The sequence below is a fragment of the Anolis carolinensis genome, chromosome 3 (assembly GCF_035594765.1).
Source record: "Anolis carolinensis isolate JA03-04 chromosome 3, rAnoCar3.1.pri, whole genome shotgun sequence".
NCBI classification, from domain to species: Eukaryota; Metazoa; Chordata; class Lepidosauria; order Squamata; family Dactyloidae; genus Anolis; species Anolis carolinensis.
In genome coordinates, this window is record NC_085843.1 from 204,265,923 (window position 1) to 204,283,682 (window position 17,760).

The 17,760-nt window shown below is 42.7% G+C and overlaps 1 protein-coding gene across 2 annotated transcripts in view; it reads left to right on the forward strand.

Moving 5' to 3' along the window:
* inpp5a (inositol polyphosphate-5-phosphatase A) overlaps nt 1-17,760 on the forward strand; it is a 330,149-nt gene that overhangs the window by 235,278 nt on the left and 77,111 nt on the right. The window lies entirely within an intron of this gene.

Consider the following 17,760-nt stretch of genomic DNA (forward strand, 5'->3'; position numbering starts at 1 on the left):
GCCTATGAGGTGGATCCTCCTTCGCCTACCGACAACATTCGGGCTTTCTCCGAGCAAATGATTAGAATGGCTGATGCCCTGGGTTTAGAAATTAAACAGACTTCCAAAGCAGTAACTGACCCGGTTTTCAAACGGGTCCAAGCCCAGGCCCCTCCAGCCACGCTGTTGCCGTTCTTACCCTATCTCCTCGATGTTATCCAATCTTCGTGGAAAACCCCCTCCTCGATCCCTCCTACCTCGAAGAGAATCGAGTCTTGGTATCGTACGGATGACGACACCTTAGAATGGCTTAAACACCACCCCGACCCGAATTCCATGGTCGTGAAGGCCTCTCAGTCCTCCGGTCGTGAATCCACTACCCCTGCAGACAGAGAGGGTAAAAGGTTCGACGCGGTCGGCAGAAAGCTCTACTCCGGAGCCCTTCTACTTTGTCGAATGGCGAACTATGGGGCCTGTATGGGGGCATACCAGCAGATCCTCTGGGAAAAAGCTCAGCCCTTCTTCGCGAAGTTGTCCGACGAAGACCGGTCGGTCATGTCCACCCTCCAACAAGAGGCCGATTCGTTAGCGCATCATCAAATCCAGATGGCTAAGCATACGGGCGACACGGCCGGCAAGATGATCGCCCACGCCATTGCCATTCGCCGCCACGCCTGGCTGAGATCTTCCGGCTTATCTTCTTCCTCGAGGCAGGTCATCGAGGACCTCCCCTTCGACGCCATGGGCCTCTTTAATGCTGGCACCGATGACAAGCTTAAAACCAACCATGACTTTAAAGTTCTAGCCACTAAATGCGGCGATCAACCCCAGGCTCACCGCACCAAGTGGTTTCCTCAACGCTTTCGACGCTTCCCGCCTCCTTCTTACCGCCAGCAATCTTTCAGACGTCCCTCGGTATCGAACAACCAAAATCGCCAACAGCCCCGTCGGGCCGCACAACCTCAAAGACAGCGCGGCCGGGCCACCCCCACCGCTGGTCAACCTATCCGGCGTTCCTGACGCCATCTCTCCTTCCAAAAACTCTTTCTCCGGTACCGATGTCGTTCTCACTCCTCCGCACCCCTCTCCTCCACCAAATCAACCTCATGGTCTCTTTATAGACCGCCTGGCTCCCTTCTTTCACCGGTGGAAATCTATTACTTCAGATGCCTGGGTTCTAAAAATTGTCCAAGAAGGCTATGCCTTAGAATTCGAAGAACTCCCTCCCACCGGTCAGGTCCTTCTCTCCAACCCCTCTCAAGAAATTCTCGCAGAGGTCGACGCTCTCCTCGCCAAAGGGGCTATTCGGCCTTCTCCATCGGCACAGGACCCTCAAAGCTTCTTCTCCAGGTACTTTACGGTCCCGAAGAGGGGTGGGGGCCTCCGCCCAATTCTAGACTTGCGCATGCTCAATGTCTTCATACGCCCAACCAAGTTCAGGATGGTCTCCATCGCCTCCATCCTCCCGATGCTTCACCGCGGAGACTACTTCGTGTCTATAGACCTCCGAGACGCCTATTTCCACGTGGCGATTCGAGAAAACCACAGGCGCTTCCTCTCTTTCAAGGTCCTCGACCAAACCTACCAGTTCACCGTTTTACCCTTTGGCCTCGCTACCGCCCCAAGGGTCTTTACCAAAGTCGTCGCTGTCGTGGCTGCCCACCTCCGGCTCCAGGGGATCACAGTTTTTCCCTATCTAGACGACTGGCTTCTGGTCGGATCCGACCCTGTCCTACTCCGTCGACACGTCGACTACACCCTCTCTCTTCTAGATTCTCTCGGTCTCCAGCTAAACCACGAAAAATCTCACCTCAACCCGTCGAACAAGATCTGCTTCATCGGCGCCCTGTTCGACTCAATCGCTCAGACTGTCTCGCTCCCGCTCGACAGGTTTCTAGCTCTCCGTCATCAAATCATCTTCTGCGAGACCCACCGAAGAGTTCGGGCTCGATCCATTCAAATACTGCTGGGCCACATGGCCTCCACAGTCCTCACGACCCCGTTCGCCAGGCTCCGTCTCCGGTCCCTGCAGAGGTGGTTCATAGATGTTTTCAAGCCATTTCGCCACCCCAACTCGAGGTTTCTCTCGATCCCGCCTCATGTTCGTCGGTCGCTTCTCTGGTGGAAGTCCCTCTCCAACGTCTGCAGGGGTCTTCCGTTTCACTCGGTTCCTCCCTCGATCACCATAACCACAGACTCATCCAATTTCGGCTGGGGAGCCCACATGAAGGGCCTCACTGTTCGGGGCCTCTGGTCTCCCTCCGAGAAGGCCAATCACATAAACTTTCTCGAACTCCTTGCTATCTTCAAGGCTCTGAAAGCCTTCTCCCGCCTGATCTCCCAAAGATCTGTCCTCGTACAGTCAGACAACACAGTAGCAGTATTCTACATCAACAAACAGGGCGGCACGGGCTCAAGGAAGCTGATGCTTCTCTCCTCCCAACTGTGGCATTGGTGCATAGCCCACAACATCCAAATCTCGGCGACTCACCTTCCCGGGATCCACAACGACTTGGCAGATGCCCTCAGCAGAATGACGACTTCCTCCCACGAGTGGATGCTCGACCCCGAGACTCTTCTTTCTCTCTTTCTCAAATGGGGTTTCCCCACCCTAGACCTCTTCGCTTCTCCCCAGAACGCTCAGCTGCCTCGGTACGGGGCAAGACTTCTCCCGTCCTCCTCTCCAGGCTGCCTGGGAGACGCCTTCCTTCTGGACTGGTCGGCGGAACCGATCTATCTCTTTCCGCCTTTTCCTCTGATACCGAAGGTCCTCCAGAAGCTCCGATCGGTACCGATGTCGGCGATCCTGATAGCGCCAGCCTGGCCTCGTCAACCGTGGTTCCCGGCTCTTCTTCATCTTTCCAAGGCGACCTTCTTCACTCTGCCTCTCCTACCACACCTCTTATCCAGAGAAAACGGCCAGATTCTGCATCCGGATCTCCCCTCTCTACATCTCACTGCTTGGAGGATTCTCGCCTGACCTCCCTCCCGCAGAACTTACAAGAGGTCCTCCGCGCAGCTCACAAGCCGGCTACAACCAGGGCCTACACTTATAAAGTCTCTCGCTTTCGTTCCTTTCTTCGCTCCCGAGGGATCACTGCTTTCCCAACCTCGGTACCGATTGTGCTGGACTTCCTTATGTCTCTAGCAGAACAAAAGCTTTCTCTTGCCTCTATGAAATCTTACCTGGCCGCTCTATCCTGGTGCTTTCAACAGCATGGTAGACCATCATTGTTTTCCGATCACCTCGTCAAGACCTTCTTAAAGGGATACAACAACATCTGCCCACCGGCCCAACCTCCTACCCCAGGCTGGAACCTCGAGCTTGTCCTTTCCCAGCTCACTGCTTCTCCCTTTGAACCTTTGGCCTCGACCGACCTACGTCTCCTTTCTTGGAAAGTTGCCTTCTTGGTGGCCATAACCTCAGCGCGCAGACCCTCGGAGCTGGCAGCCCTTCGGGTCGATGAACCCTACCTCCGCTTTCATCACGACCGCGCCGTTCTCCGTCCGGACATCACCTTCCTTCCCAAGGTGGTCTCTGCTTTTCACCTTAACCAGGACATTGTCCTTCCCGCTTTCTTCCCAGACCCCTCGTCTCCCCTTGAGCGGAGACTGCACCTCCTTGATGTGCGTAGAGCACTTCTGTTCTACCGAGACCGTACTAAGGACATTCGAAAGACCCCAAAACTTTTTGTGGCCCATGCCCCAGATAAACTGGGCAATCCTATTTCTTCTCAAAGACTCTCACACTGGATTGCTCAGGCCATTGAACTGGCCTATGAACTAGCCAAAAGACCTCCTCCCCCGTCGGTCCGCCCGCGTTCGACGAGAGGTCTCTCCACGTCGACTGCCTTCCTAAGGGGCATTTCCCTGGACTCCATCTGCAAGGCAGCGATCTGGTCTAACCCCCTTACATTTGTGTCTCACTACAGGTTAGACCAAAAGACTTTGAAGGATGCCGCCTTTGCTAGGGCGGTTTTATCCTCATGCTTGTCCTAACCTTCTGCATTTATGACTTCTATGTGGGTGTTTTTTCTCATGCCACCCTCTTGTTGTTTTTTCCTGTTTGGTACATGTTTGCACTACTCTCCTGATGATCCGTGCCTTATTGCTATTGCCTTCCCCCTTAGGGGAATGATGTTTTCCTGTTTTTCACATGTGCTCTTAAAGGGTTATATCATGTCTGACCGAACTGCCTTCGGTGTTTGGCGTGTGTTTGATGCAATACCTTAATGGGTCCTTGGACCAGGGTTTTCTTTGATGTTTTCATGTTTAATAAACATATGTTTGGACAGTTTCTCGTTGTCAGGGTTTGCTTAGCCCGCCTCCGAGACCTAAGCTTGCTAGTCTCCATTAGTGTGCATTCACAGAGTACACGAAGAAAAAGGACAGGTTGCTTACCTGTAACCATGTTTCTTCGAGTGTACTCTGTGAATTCACACAAGCCCGCCCTTCCTTCCCCTCTGGCAAACCCTCTTCCTTTCTCGTTGCCTCTGCGGCGTAGGAACTGGAGAGCAGACGCCGAGGGCTGCCTTATATGCCCTCCGGGGACGGAGGGGCGTGGCTACCGCCAAAATTTAAACTTCAGCTTGGGAAGAGTTTCTGTTGGGACCTGCGCAGGCGCAGCCTCTCCATTAGTGTGAATTCACAGAGTACACTCGAAGAAACATGGTTACAGGTAAGCAACCTGTCCTTCTTGGTGCTATTAAATCTGAGAAATCCCATATCTGAATCGGAGGAATTTTTGAAGGCTTCATAATGGATGGAAGAAGTGAAGAATTAGTGTTGCCCTGCATGGTGACTCGAATAACGTGGAAAAGGAGGTTTGTCAGTATAGTAAGAATTTATATTTCATTATGACCCTATCTAAAATGCCTAATTGGTCCTTCCATTAGGCAGAGTGAGATACACACCTCAGAATGGAAGGAACATCACATCATAATCAAGAGGGTTGTTGCTGTTGCTCTAGACATCTGGGCTCTTCGGTTTTCACCTGTGGCCACTCGTGTCCTCCAGAACACAGTATTAGAAAACTGAACCTGATAAACTGATGGTTTGCGCTCTTCAGAGTTGGCCAGGTCTCCCAACATGTTGCTCTTCGAGCTGCTACTGCCAGAATATGGAAATAACGGCCAGAATGCTCTGTGTGTTGTAGCCTGATCAGATTCTGAGTGCTCAGAAGATAAAGAAATAGATGCTGGGATAGATTTGGTGGGCCCAGAGGAGGATAGAAGTGGCCTAGACAAAATGGTTTTGGAATCTCCTGGCAGTTCCCACAAGACTGGAAAAAATGGATCAGTTCTCATGTGAACCTGTCAGAAGTGGAGACTGGGAGAAATGTGGGAGATTAATGTTTATCTACGTTAAGATGATTGGAATTGAGGAGACAAAGCATGCAACAAAGACAAATTCGCTTTTCCTAGAGAATTAGAGATAAGGAGAGGAAAAGCAGATGATTGAGAAATGATGTTATGGGAGGGACTGAAGCCTTTTAAAGTGGTTCCTGCTGGCACAATCCTTTGTGAGAGCAACGTTGTACTCAGGTGAATAGTTCTCAGTTTTTGGATCCTATGTTCTTGGAATTCATGTATTCAAGTTTCTAAGTTTATTCTTGCTTATGGTACATGTGTGGCATAGGCTGCCTGCCTTGGATTCATGCTATCTTTTTATGGATATTTTTGTGGATTGACTGTGGAGATTGGTATATTTGAAAAGATTTTGGATTCTCAGCTATTTTGGAAATCACCTTTTTAACTTTTATTCTCTCTTTTGCATTTGCTTTTTTATATAATCTTCTTTAAATAAACTTTAACTGGATTACCTGGACAGAGTGTGGTTTGTGGTGAAAAGGTGTTTCTGGGCTCTAGTACATTAGTATGGTCTTTTTGTATGTGTAAGCAATGCTAGGCACAGAATCCATTTTGTTTTCATTCTGTTTTCAGGTGCTTCCCCCCTCCCCAGTTCTGTTTTTGGGGAAAAATTTCCCAAAATGAAAAAAGAACTCAGGGTTTCAAATTAGGAATCCAAACGGGCCCTCTCCTAATATCCTGGAATCCTCCGAACACAGAATGGGGGAAACCCAAAATTCAAAACAAAAACAATGGATTTGCACACCCCTAGTAAGCACCATAACTACAGTGCTATGGTGAATTCCAGTTTCACATCCATCCCCATGTACCAAGCAGTAACCATTGCAATCAATTGTGATGTGTGCCCTTCTTGCTCAGGAAGCAGCTGGCTGCCATTCCACTTCCTATCATGAGCAATCCCCATTGCGACAGCTAGGAACAGGGTCCCAATCATAATTTCCCCTTGAACTGGAGATCACTTGCACAAGTATGCGTGTGAGAATGGCAACCAATTGCTTCCTGGTTGACAGGAGAACAGACCTCCATCAATTGCAGCAGCTGATTCCTAGTAAGCGAGTTTTGGCAGACTTTCACAAAACCAAGGTAGCTCCTACACTAGGACCCATCATAAAAGCCACTGGTGTGTAACTGCAAATTAAACTATCATACAACTATCATACAGAATACTGGACTATGTGTTACTCTGAAGGAGAGTGAAACAAATGGGCAATGCCATACATTATTGGGGTTGGTTTTCGTTAGTGAAACTGTTTCCTTGTTCAAAATATTATTCTTGGACTTTTTTTGTATTTTGAATTTTAAAAAGTAAACTAACTTATTAACATTTTATTAATAAGTAATACATAACATATTATTTTTTTAAAAGTAGCAACCATGTGGCTTTTGCTGCTTCTTTAATAGCTGTGACTACTGCTAAAAGAGAATGCTAATTTTAATAAGACCCTCTAAAGTTTTATGTGTCGCTTGCATTATGAAACAATTTCATATAATTTATATTTAAATCATTTAAATATTAAATATTTAAAACTATTTCTTTTTTTCCATAACAGGTTTAGCTAATTTCTACTTAGTTGTATCCTGTATTATTCCTCGTCTCCTATAAATTTTCTATAATTCTTTTTTTAATTGCCTGTTTCCACTATTGCATACCTATCCATCAGCAAGTTATTGAACTGTCCTTTCCAGTAAAGAAAAATTATGGATTTTGTCCTCCTTCACCAGTAAAACAGCTTTTTGGAAGGAAACTGTAGCGACGAAAGATCGTGCTGGCACATAACATCATAATTCAGGTCTTTAGATAAAATTATCTTTCAGTCTTAGCTCTTTAATGATGTTTTATATTTTAAAAAATGTCTGACTCACTGCACAAGTTCTGTGATACTAGTCTCTTAACAAACAGATCTTATTCTACGACAGCTCTTTCTCACTAATCCAGAAATTATTTTACAAACATTATAAAGCTCCAAATGATTATACTGAGATCCATTAGGTTCTCAGTATTCTCTAATTTCATTCTCCCAAATGACGATGAACAAGTTCAAAAGTTTTCTCCCTTCTGTGTGTGTTCACAAGCTTTTTTGTGTCTTTGGGGGGATTTTGTTTGTGCATGTACGTTTATTTTACACAGACATCCAATACATTGTGCAGAATATCTTAATTTTATACAAAATGTAATGTTTTGACACAAAATTTCACCTGAAAGTCCCCAATTTTTTCAAAGAATCCAAATTTCACAAAAATTCAAACATGATGGATGTCAAGAAAATGTCTAGACACCCTTTCACAGTGAAGATAACAAGATAGTGTAATTTTTAAAACATCTCTAGAGGTTCAGATACCTCATTCATCCCTTGTAAAAGTGCACTGGAAAAAACACAAGCAACAAATTGGGCAAAGCAGCATTAATGGTTTAATTATTTATCATTATTATTACAATGTGTATTTTGCACTTTCTGGGACCATGGTGCTTTCTTTTGATAGACATTATTACATCAAAATTGTTCAGTTCTCTTTTGAATGCACTATAATACTTCCTACTATATGTAATGATAATGGTGACTCCATTCATAGTCTACATAATAGAGAACTCTCTGTTTTGCTTTTTGTGTTATTAGACTAACCTCAGTGACAGTGTTGTTTCTTCCTTTTCACTTGGGTTATTGATGGACAGCAAACTGTTTAAAATAGTTAATAACCTCATCTCGAAAAGTGCACCATTTTCATCTGAAACAGTGATATGGGAAGCAGATTCATAAAGACCAACAAAGAAGTCATTAAAAGTGAAATGGGCTCAGTGTTGAGCAAAAGAAAGCACTTGTTGTTGTCATTTGACATAATGGAAAAGATCCCAAGCAGTCTGCAATGTTTTAAGATGAAATTTGATTAAGGTGCACATACTCTACTTCTGAAAATTTAAAACTGGCAGTGGATCTATTGTCATTGAAATAATATGGGTTCCTTGTAAAGCAGAGAGCATAAGTGAATAATTGCAGACCTTACGGTGGCAAAATTGATTTTATTTTGGCGTTGCACAAAGTATACTGTCACTAGTAGTACAGGGTGACTATTCCTTGTCTATCCAAAATAAATGGGATCAGAATGGTTTGAATATTGGGTTGGGGGTTTTCTCCAAAAAGGCTTAATACCTGTAATGGCAAATACATACATAATGAAATCTTCTGGAGATATAGTCTAAGAAATACCCTAAAGATAATTTTATACAATATTTTTAATAGGCAAAGTTTGTGTTCATGGAGCCATCAGAAACCAAAGGTGTCACTACCTTAGACACCATATGGACAATTTTGGATTGGAGTACAGTAGAGTCTCGCTTATCCAACATAAACGGGCTGGCAGAACGTTGGATAAGCGAATATGTTGGATAATAAGGAGGGATAAAGGAAAAGCCTATTAAACGTCAAATTTTGTTATGATTTTATAAATTTAGCATCAAAACATGTTTTACAACAAATCAACAGTGAAGGCAGTTCAATATATGGTAACGTTATGTAGTAATTACTGTAAAAAAAAAACTTGCCATACTCTGTGCCCTGATGCAATGCGCATCGGGTCTCTCCATGCACCAGGCACTTGCCAGGAGGGGTGAGATGTAACCAGTGCAGGCTGGATGCTGTGCCTGATGGGAAAGGTCTGCGCCCCTCCTGACGGGTGCCCAGTGCAGGGAGAAGCCAACTGCATTGCAAAGTGCATTGGGCCTCCCCCCCTCCTGGTGAGCGCCTGGCAAGTGAAGAAGCCTGCTGCATGTTGCTTCCCAGAGAGGTTTCTCTGGGAAGCAACATGCAGTGGACCTCCTGGCGAGCACCTCGGTGAGCGCCCTGGTGAGGCAAGCGCCCCGGCATTGCTGCCCAGAGAGGTTTCCCTAGGCAGCAACATGCAGTGGATCTCTCACCCCTCCCGGTGAGCAGGGAAAGCCTCTGCATGTTGCTGCCTAGAGAAGTTTCTCTAGGCAGCAACACTCAGAGGGCTTCTCCGTGCTTGCCGGGAGGGGTGAGATGTGGCCGGTGCAGGCCAGATGACCTGATGGGAGAGGCCTGCTGTGCTGAGCCGCCTGCGTCAGATCATCCAGAATGTCAGATAAGTAGAGGTCGGATAAACGGCACTGTACTGTATTTTGAAATTCCAGAAACAGGATGCTCAATTTATATTTTGTCATATTTGCAGAATCCTCCATAGACAGGCAGAGCTTCACAATTTTATGATACAGGGTTCTCCTATTAGCTGTACTCATAGGGAGTTCAATTATTATTAAAATAGTCAAAAATTTTAGCTGAATTCTCTTTGACACACAAATAAACATCTTTATTAGAATATGATCATATGGGAATATAATTAGGAATCATAATCCTATACAAGCCTGTAGCCAGGTGTGGGGTTACAAGTTCAACCTCCCAACATACCAAAATTTTTCAGGTTAAAAAAAAACTTGTTTACTCGTGAATTTTAACTAGTTAACCAAATCCCTGTGCCAAGACTATGAGAAGGAAAAAACAGAATTCCTCTAGAACTGCAAGCACTATCTTAACCAAATGTTTGATAATTTATTAACACTGCCATTAACTACCTTTCTGCCAATTTACACCTTTCTACCAATAACTGCAATAGCCAACATAGTGGAAGCGACTAGGTTTTGGCGTTGCAGATGTTTAATCAACATTTTCATTATGAATACAACACAATCCAACGAAACCGACATTAGAATCGGACTCCCCAGGTTAAATTCCATAAGGAAAAACCTAAGTTTAAATACAATTTATGATGTTTCCAGGTGTACAGTGTTCCCTCACTACTTCACGGTTCGCTTTTCGTGCCCTCGCTGTTTTGCGGTTTTTAATAAATACTAAAATAATAGTATAAATAATAAAATAATCATATAAATCTCTCTTTCTACTTCCTTCCTAAGGAGAAACCTAAGGAAGGAAGGAAGGAGAAGCCGAAGGGAGAGAAAAGGAGGCTGAAGCAGCTTTGTTTTCGCCTCACAAGGCATGTGCGTGCTTGAGAGGCGAGGAGTGGACAGAAATGCTACTTGCCAGTGAGGTTGTAAACAACACAAATATAGTGTCCCGATTTTGCCGATTTTCACTTTTTATGGGTGGTCCTGGAACGTAACCCTTGCGATAAGTGAGGGAACACTGTATAGCAACTACAATAATTTGTGCTTGCTTTAAAAGTTTGTACTTTAATTTCTCCTAAATTACAGTATCAAGTGTTTTTTATAATTAGGTACCAGATTAAAGGTATTTTTATGTAGTTTCTTAAAATGTAATAATATGTGTGGGTTACAGATCATGATTTTTAGATATTCTAATTTAAAGTGGAAATATACATATAAGAGATCTTTCAAAATTCTGTATCTCTGATTCTAATCCACATTTTTTCATGAAATTTGAACACAATTATAGATTTTATTATGTAGTTTCATTTGTTTTTACCCCATATAATTGTCTTTAACAGTTTTTGAAATATTATTTATAAAACATCTGAAAGTAAGCACATCACTGCTCTCTTGCTCTTATCCCTTTCAAAGCAATCTCTTATGTCCGCTTCTCTTGCTTCTCCCACCAGGATACCAAAGGAAAGCAGCTGTGGGTCATTCCAAACACAGCTGCCTTACTGTGTAATTGTCTGCTAGCTTGAGTTGCTGTTCTGAGACTTAAAGCCTTGTTAGTTGCTGTTGGTTTTTTTCATCCACCTGACTCCAGAAGATGCCTAAACGTCTGTCAATGCAACTGGATGTTTTTGAGTTCATGGCAAAAAGGAAAAGGAAACATTTTTGAAACTAAGAAGCAAACTCTGGCCTGCGGGCCTGGTTTGGCCCATGCCTGTTCTAACCTAACCATCTTAGAGCTAGGATATCTTAAAGCCTCTTTCTATAAACATCTGTAATTTGAGACTTCTGTCATATATTTATGTCACCACCTTGAGAGCCTAGCTTCATTGGTACACAAAATGGCAACTTTAATACGATTTTCCTAATCGTGGAGAGGACAGTGGTTCTCAGCCTATGGATACCCAGGTGTTTTGGCCTACAGCTCCCAGAAGTCCCAGCTAGTTTACCAGCTGATAGGATTTCTGGGAGTTGAAGGCCAAAACATCTGAGGACCCACAGGTTGAGAACCGCTGCTCTTTGAAGTCCCGTGTCATTTGCTTGTAATAATACATTTAATTAATTAATGTACATTAGCCACAGAATGTATCTTGACATACGTATTTCAATGGAAAGATGACCTGGACAATTTTTGGAAAATTAACTTTATAACTATATTTTATTTTTTTAGTCTCTATACTTATGGAAAATAAACTACAGCTTGTATAATAAAAATAGCACATGTAACTACTATGTAGAAGGCTTCCACATGAAAATCCTCTGAGAAAAGTCTTAGGAATTCATTAGCATAATAAACTGGAGTTGTTAATGAGTTAAAGAGTGAATCTTGCAAGCAGAGATTATACAATCTTTATCACATGTTGTTTATCAGTGCAGCACTTAACAATTTAGAACAGCATTATTCCAGGGAAAAGAAGATTTGTTTCAGATACTGACATAAACATCTCCTCATAATAGTGGCTTTTCATTTACTGCATTGCAATGTACCGTAAGCTTTAAAGCACAACAGATTCTTTGTATGCTTCAATACTGCTTGTACAGAGTGATGTCAGTCAATTTTGACCTATATAGTCTGGTGTTGTTCCCAACAATTAGTAATAGATTTTCTTGTTCTCCCACAAAATCTGGGGGAAGGGATACCAATAGATCATCTTGAAATAGATCATCTTCTTTTGTGATATTTTCCTTTAGGAAATACAAGGTAGTGATACTCCTCGAAATTCCAGCATAATCCATTAACATCCTTCTTTCCTTCTCTTTTTACTTGTCTATTATGACTTTATTACTTCTACTAGTTTCTTGAGTCAATTAGCAGATCAATTCAGGGTTGTACTGACAGAGCAGTGGGAGTTATGCCATCTTAGATAAAAGTAAATGTTTCCCCTTGACATTAAATCTAGCCATGTCCGACTCAGAGTGGTGGTGCTCATTTCCATTTCTAAGCCGAAAAGGCGGCATTGTCCATAGATGCCTCCAAGGTCTTGTGGCCAGCATGACTGCGTGGAGCGCTGTTACTGTCCTGTTGGAGGGGTACCTATTGATCTACTCACGTTTGCATGTTGTCGAACTGCTAGGTTGGCAGAAGCTGGAGCTAACAACGGGAGCTCACCCCGCTCCCCGGATTTGAAGAGTCGACCTTTCAGTCAACAAGTTCAGCAGCTCAGCGGTTAAACTGCTACACCACCGGGGGCTCCTGTTTTAAATTAGGAATTCACTGGTTTTCATATATATTCATTATATACTTCTTAAATAAGTACTATATTTTTAATTAGTGTTAGGTGTTTTTAACTGATGTAATGGGCGTACTCTATTGATATATTTCGATCTGCTCTTGCTCTCCGCCTCAATATATAGGGAGAGTAGAATACAAAAGTATTGGAATTGTTGTTGTTATTTCAACTCAGCCTCAACTTGTCGTAGCCAATTGTGAGCAATCCTAAGAACTACAATCCATTATCTACGGATGGAAAGAATATTTCAAAATAGTTGAAAAAGTGCCCAAAAGTATGTTTTTTGAGTGTTGAGAAACCCCGATCAGAAGAATCTCTGACTGTTGAGAATATTCCAGTTTGAGACTTATTCAGCAAAGAGATTTCAGTGGGTTTCTTTTTCACTTTAAACAACATTTCCTTTAAATGAAACTTTTTAGACAGAAAATAATGTAGACGGAATATTATTTACTATACAGAAAAAGTTGCAATTGAGGACATACTCTGTGCAAAATTCACGTATGGTTGATTTCCACAGAAGGCAAAATTTTCTAAGGAAAAAGATTATTATGCACAGAAAAAAGATGTTTATGTGCAGTGATATTTGTTTCTGCACAGAATTGGCTGTTTTTGACATGAAATATCCGTGTGTAAATTTTGCACAGCAAATATCTGAAACTGAGAATCGACTTCAAAAATTGTGGGTTTTGCAGTCTTTCTTGCAGCAGGAAGAACATTGTCGAGATTACTCATTGCTTCCTTCAAAAGGAGAATTAATGGAGACATGCATTCATGCCAATGTCTCAAGAACCACATGCTTCCCACCACTACACTAACAGAATGCCACTAGAATTGTCTATGCAATAGCCATCAACCCCAATGCACTTTTGAAGGCATCTGGGGATTCCACAGCAGAGGAGGACTTGCTTCCCAGAAACATCATTGTATTCTGGCCGCAATCTTTATCTTCTCCCACCTCTGCAAATTGATTTGTAGGAGGTGGGAGAAGAGAAAGATTGCGGCCAGACTACATATGATGGCTTGTACATAATTTAGGATATCAGAGTTTAAAACCTATACTTGCTAAAGAAAAAAATCCTGAGATATTTGAGCAGAAAATATTTTTAGAACACTTTAGTTTAACAAAGCCAACAGCCTAACTTCTTATTCTTTTCCTTGCTATGATGTATAAGTGTCAGTTCAGCCTCCTTTGCTCTGGTCTAGGAAAAAACACAGAAAAAATATTAAAGAATGGAAAGAGTCCCAATTTGTAGGCAACAAAAATGCCCCCTCCCGAAACAGTATTTTTGATACCGTTTTTGAGAGTTGCATCTTAAACACTGGTTACAGTATGATTAACCAAATGCTTGTTGTAACACTGTTATTGATGATAACCTTTTTGTGTATGTATGCTGCATAAATAAGAAAATCTATGTAAATGTGAAAGGGTTCAAGTGAGGGCTACACCTACCAGACCTTAAGTTATGCATCCTCCTTTGTGCTAATTTTTCAAGGATTTTTCCACCCTATAATGAATACATGAATTTTGTGCACTGAAGCATACTGCTAGGGCTTTCGGTTAGCAGGCTCAGCAAGAAAGAGGAAGAGGGGCTTAATCACAAAAGCAGAAACTTCCCTCCGAAAAGTAATTCTGTACTTTGTTCCATTTGTAAATGGCGCATATTGCCTTTTGTGAAACAGAACCTCGATTCATGATGACGGCACTTCATAGACTCTTCATGTGCTCCCTTCCTTCTTTTTTTCCTTCTTGAGCCCAAAATAATGCCCATGAAAGCGAAAGAAACCGGACATGATTTGGACCTAGTATTAGGCCTTTTTTCCAATCAAGATTCCCTGAGCATAACCTTTTATCTTGGTGCTCTCTAAGCCTCTTTTCAGAACTAACAGCTTTGGTTCCCATTTCATAATGAAACAGGGCAGTTTCAATATATCAAAGTGCCTCTGAAATTTGAAGGGATGGTTTCCCAATGAGTTAAACCGATTCCATAATGTGTAACAAAAAAGGGAACAGCAGACTTGTGAATTACATAGAAAGGTTGTAGGAATCCCTCTCTTGGAACTCAAAATGGGAGGAGGAATGGAGAAGTTCTTTTGTTGTTTGTTTTTTGTTTTAAATGAGGAAGAAAAATGTGCAATTGAAATTCATGGCAGCAACTTGCTTTTTAGTAGAGAGATTTATCTGCTGAAAATCCATCTAGCTTCACCTAGTCTTTTATTCCAGATTCCTCACCCCATTCTGCTTAAGTTCCATTTCTTTTACAAGCTTTTTCCTTTCAGCTTGCTCAGGGATCGGGTCTTATAAACATCTGTTTGTGGCTTTAAAAAAAAATCAGACAGGACCAGCCAGTATCTTGCCTTTTCCAACTCTGCTTTTGTTTTCACAGGCCATTGTTTCCAATTTCATGCTATCAGAGAAGCTGCATGTTTTCTTCCGTGAAGTTGTCAGATAGATAAAAGCTCAGGAGCAGGGTCACTTTTAGAGGGATGGGCATGAAAAATTGGTAAAATGTATCTTGGAGCCCACCCACCAGTCCATTGCATAGGGCAGTTCAGAAATAGGAAACAGTAATATCATATTGAAGTTCTACATTGAGGAAACATTTTGAGTTTCAGCTCCCAAAACTGACAAACACTTTGAAATGCCTGTAGCTGAACTACGTCCTCGGTGGCGTAGTGGATTAAAGCCTCATGACTTGAAGGTTGGGTTGCTGACCTGAAGGCTGCCAGGTTCGAATCCCACCCGGGGAAAGCACAGATGAGCTCCCTCTATCAGCTCCAGCTCCATGCGGCGGGGATATGAGAGAAGCCTCCCACAGGAATGGTAAAAACATCAAAACATCCAGGCGTCCCCTGGGCAACATCCTTGCAGACGGCCAATTCTCTCACTCCAGAAGCAACTCAAGTTGCTCCTGACATGAAAAAAAAAAAAGCTGAACTACTGCAAAGCAAGAGTGAATAGGTAATGTCGTATCGGCATAATACCTAAATACCCTAAAGATATCAGATCCTGTCTGATATTGGAGGTTAAGCAGTGTCAGCCCTAGTTAGTATTTGCATAGGAGTACACCAATGGATCCTAGGTGCTGTAGGCTATATTTCAGGGGAAAAGACTAACAGAACCTCCTCTGAGCATTCATTGTCTAAGAAAATCTTATTAAAATCATGGGTCAACAGGTGACTTGAAGTCATGTTCACAAATATATATGGGGAAAATATCCAATAATTAAGTCAGAAGTTGTTTTTTTTAGTTTGGAACAATTGAGGTTAAAGAGCTAGGGCTCCATATTTTACATCTCAATGCATTGTTATGTTAATGACAAAGCTGGCCCTGTCATTGTCCTGAGAGGCAATCTCCTGAAGCATTAGCTTTTTCGTGTTACGAAAGGGCAGCAATTTGTGAATTATCTAATTTATTGTCACTGTATTTTTTCCACTAGAGATGGGCAGAGATACTCTCCCTTCTGGACCAAAGTAAATTCAGTATCGTTGGATATTATATGACCTTTGACTTAGATGGATGTAGGATGTCATTTACCTCTATATGTAGAAAAATGTGCTGGGCTTTTCCTGGTTAACAAAGTAATGGTGCATTTTACATGTCCAATACAAAGGGTTTGTGGTGCTACAAGATTCCTTTATGTACTGATATTCCAAACTAACACAATTATGTGTCCAAAGAACACTGTATACCTTATTTCAGTAACAATCTTTTAAAGCTAAGACTGTAATATTGCCTTCATTTCAACAGATCAACCAAGGGTTTGGTTTATGGTTCTGTTATGGGGAGAAATAACATGCCCTAAATGGTGCAGGACCTGCTTATCTCCGTGATCGCCTCCTCACCTATGAACCCATGCAGGCCTTAAGATCTTCTGGGGAGGCCCTTCTCTCGCTCCCACCTCCATATCAAGCACAGTTGGTGGGGACGAGGAAGCGGGCCTTTTTGGTGGTGGCCCCTCAACTCTGGAACTCTCTCCCCAAAGAGATCAGACTGGCACCTTTGTTGCCCACTTTCCAGAAGGATTTAAAAACGTAGATGTTCTGGTGCGCATTTGAGTGAATAGCCCTTCCAGTTAGGCAGTTGTTTACAAATTCTCATTGCACTTTATCTCTGCTCCTCACCTTTTTGGATTTCCAGTGTCTTGATGAGTTTGCTCCTCTTGCCCCTATCCTTGATTGTCCCTGTACTTCCCACGAACATGACTTAGAGTCCTGCATATGCTGTACTTGCGGCCAGGTTTTAACGTAATTGCTGTGTTTTATGTGTTCTGTGCTGTTGTATATTTATTTGGTTTATATTGTTTTAATTCATGTACTGTGTTTTTAACCTATGTTTTGTTGGGCTTGTCCCCGTGTAAGCCGCTATGAGTCCCTTCGGGGAGATGGTGGCAGGATATAAGAATAAAGTTATTATTATGTTATTATTTTCTGTTAGTACAAGCAGAAAACAGATTACATGACATGTGTTTTAGTGTAGTAGCTTCATCTGCCTAGTCTTCTTCTAAAAGAATGGTATTACTTGATCATGTCATGAGGAAGGCACCAAATAAAAATGGTGTCAAGGCAGTAGTTGCTAACTACATAGTAGATGCAAATTCCCTATCCAATGTTGTACTTGAACAGGCAGTCTGAGAAGAATGTTTTTTTCACTCTCATGGCCTATAAGGAATGTGTGCAGTAGTTTGCCAAATTTTGATTCACATCCTTTGTGTTGTGTTGTGTGATGGCATTCCTGATCCAAGGGTACCATATTTAGGGAAGAAATAGTATGCTGCAGCTTTGAGGGGTTGACAGAACTGTTGAGTTATATGGCAAGAATGAGGAAACCAAAGGCCCTCAGATGTTGGCGAACAATAATTTCCATTAGCCCAGGAAATATCATACATAAGCTTCAGATGTACCCAATGCTGGATGGGATTGTAAATAATGCTGACACAAACTGCTAGCCAACAGCAGTTCTTAAGTGTTCTTGGTACCCTTGCAAGGGGGGGGGGGGGGGGAATAGAACAAAACCAGAATAATCAGCCTCCACCTCTCATTTGCTCTGATTCTGTCT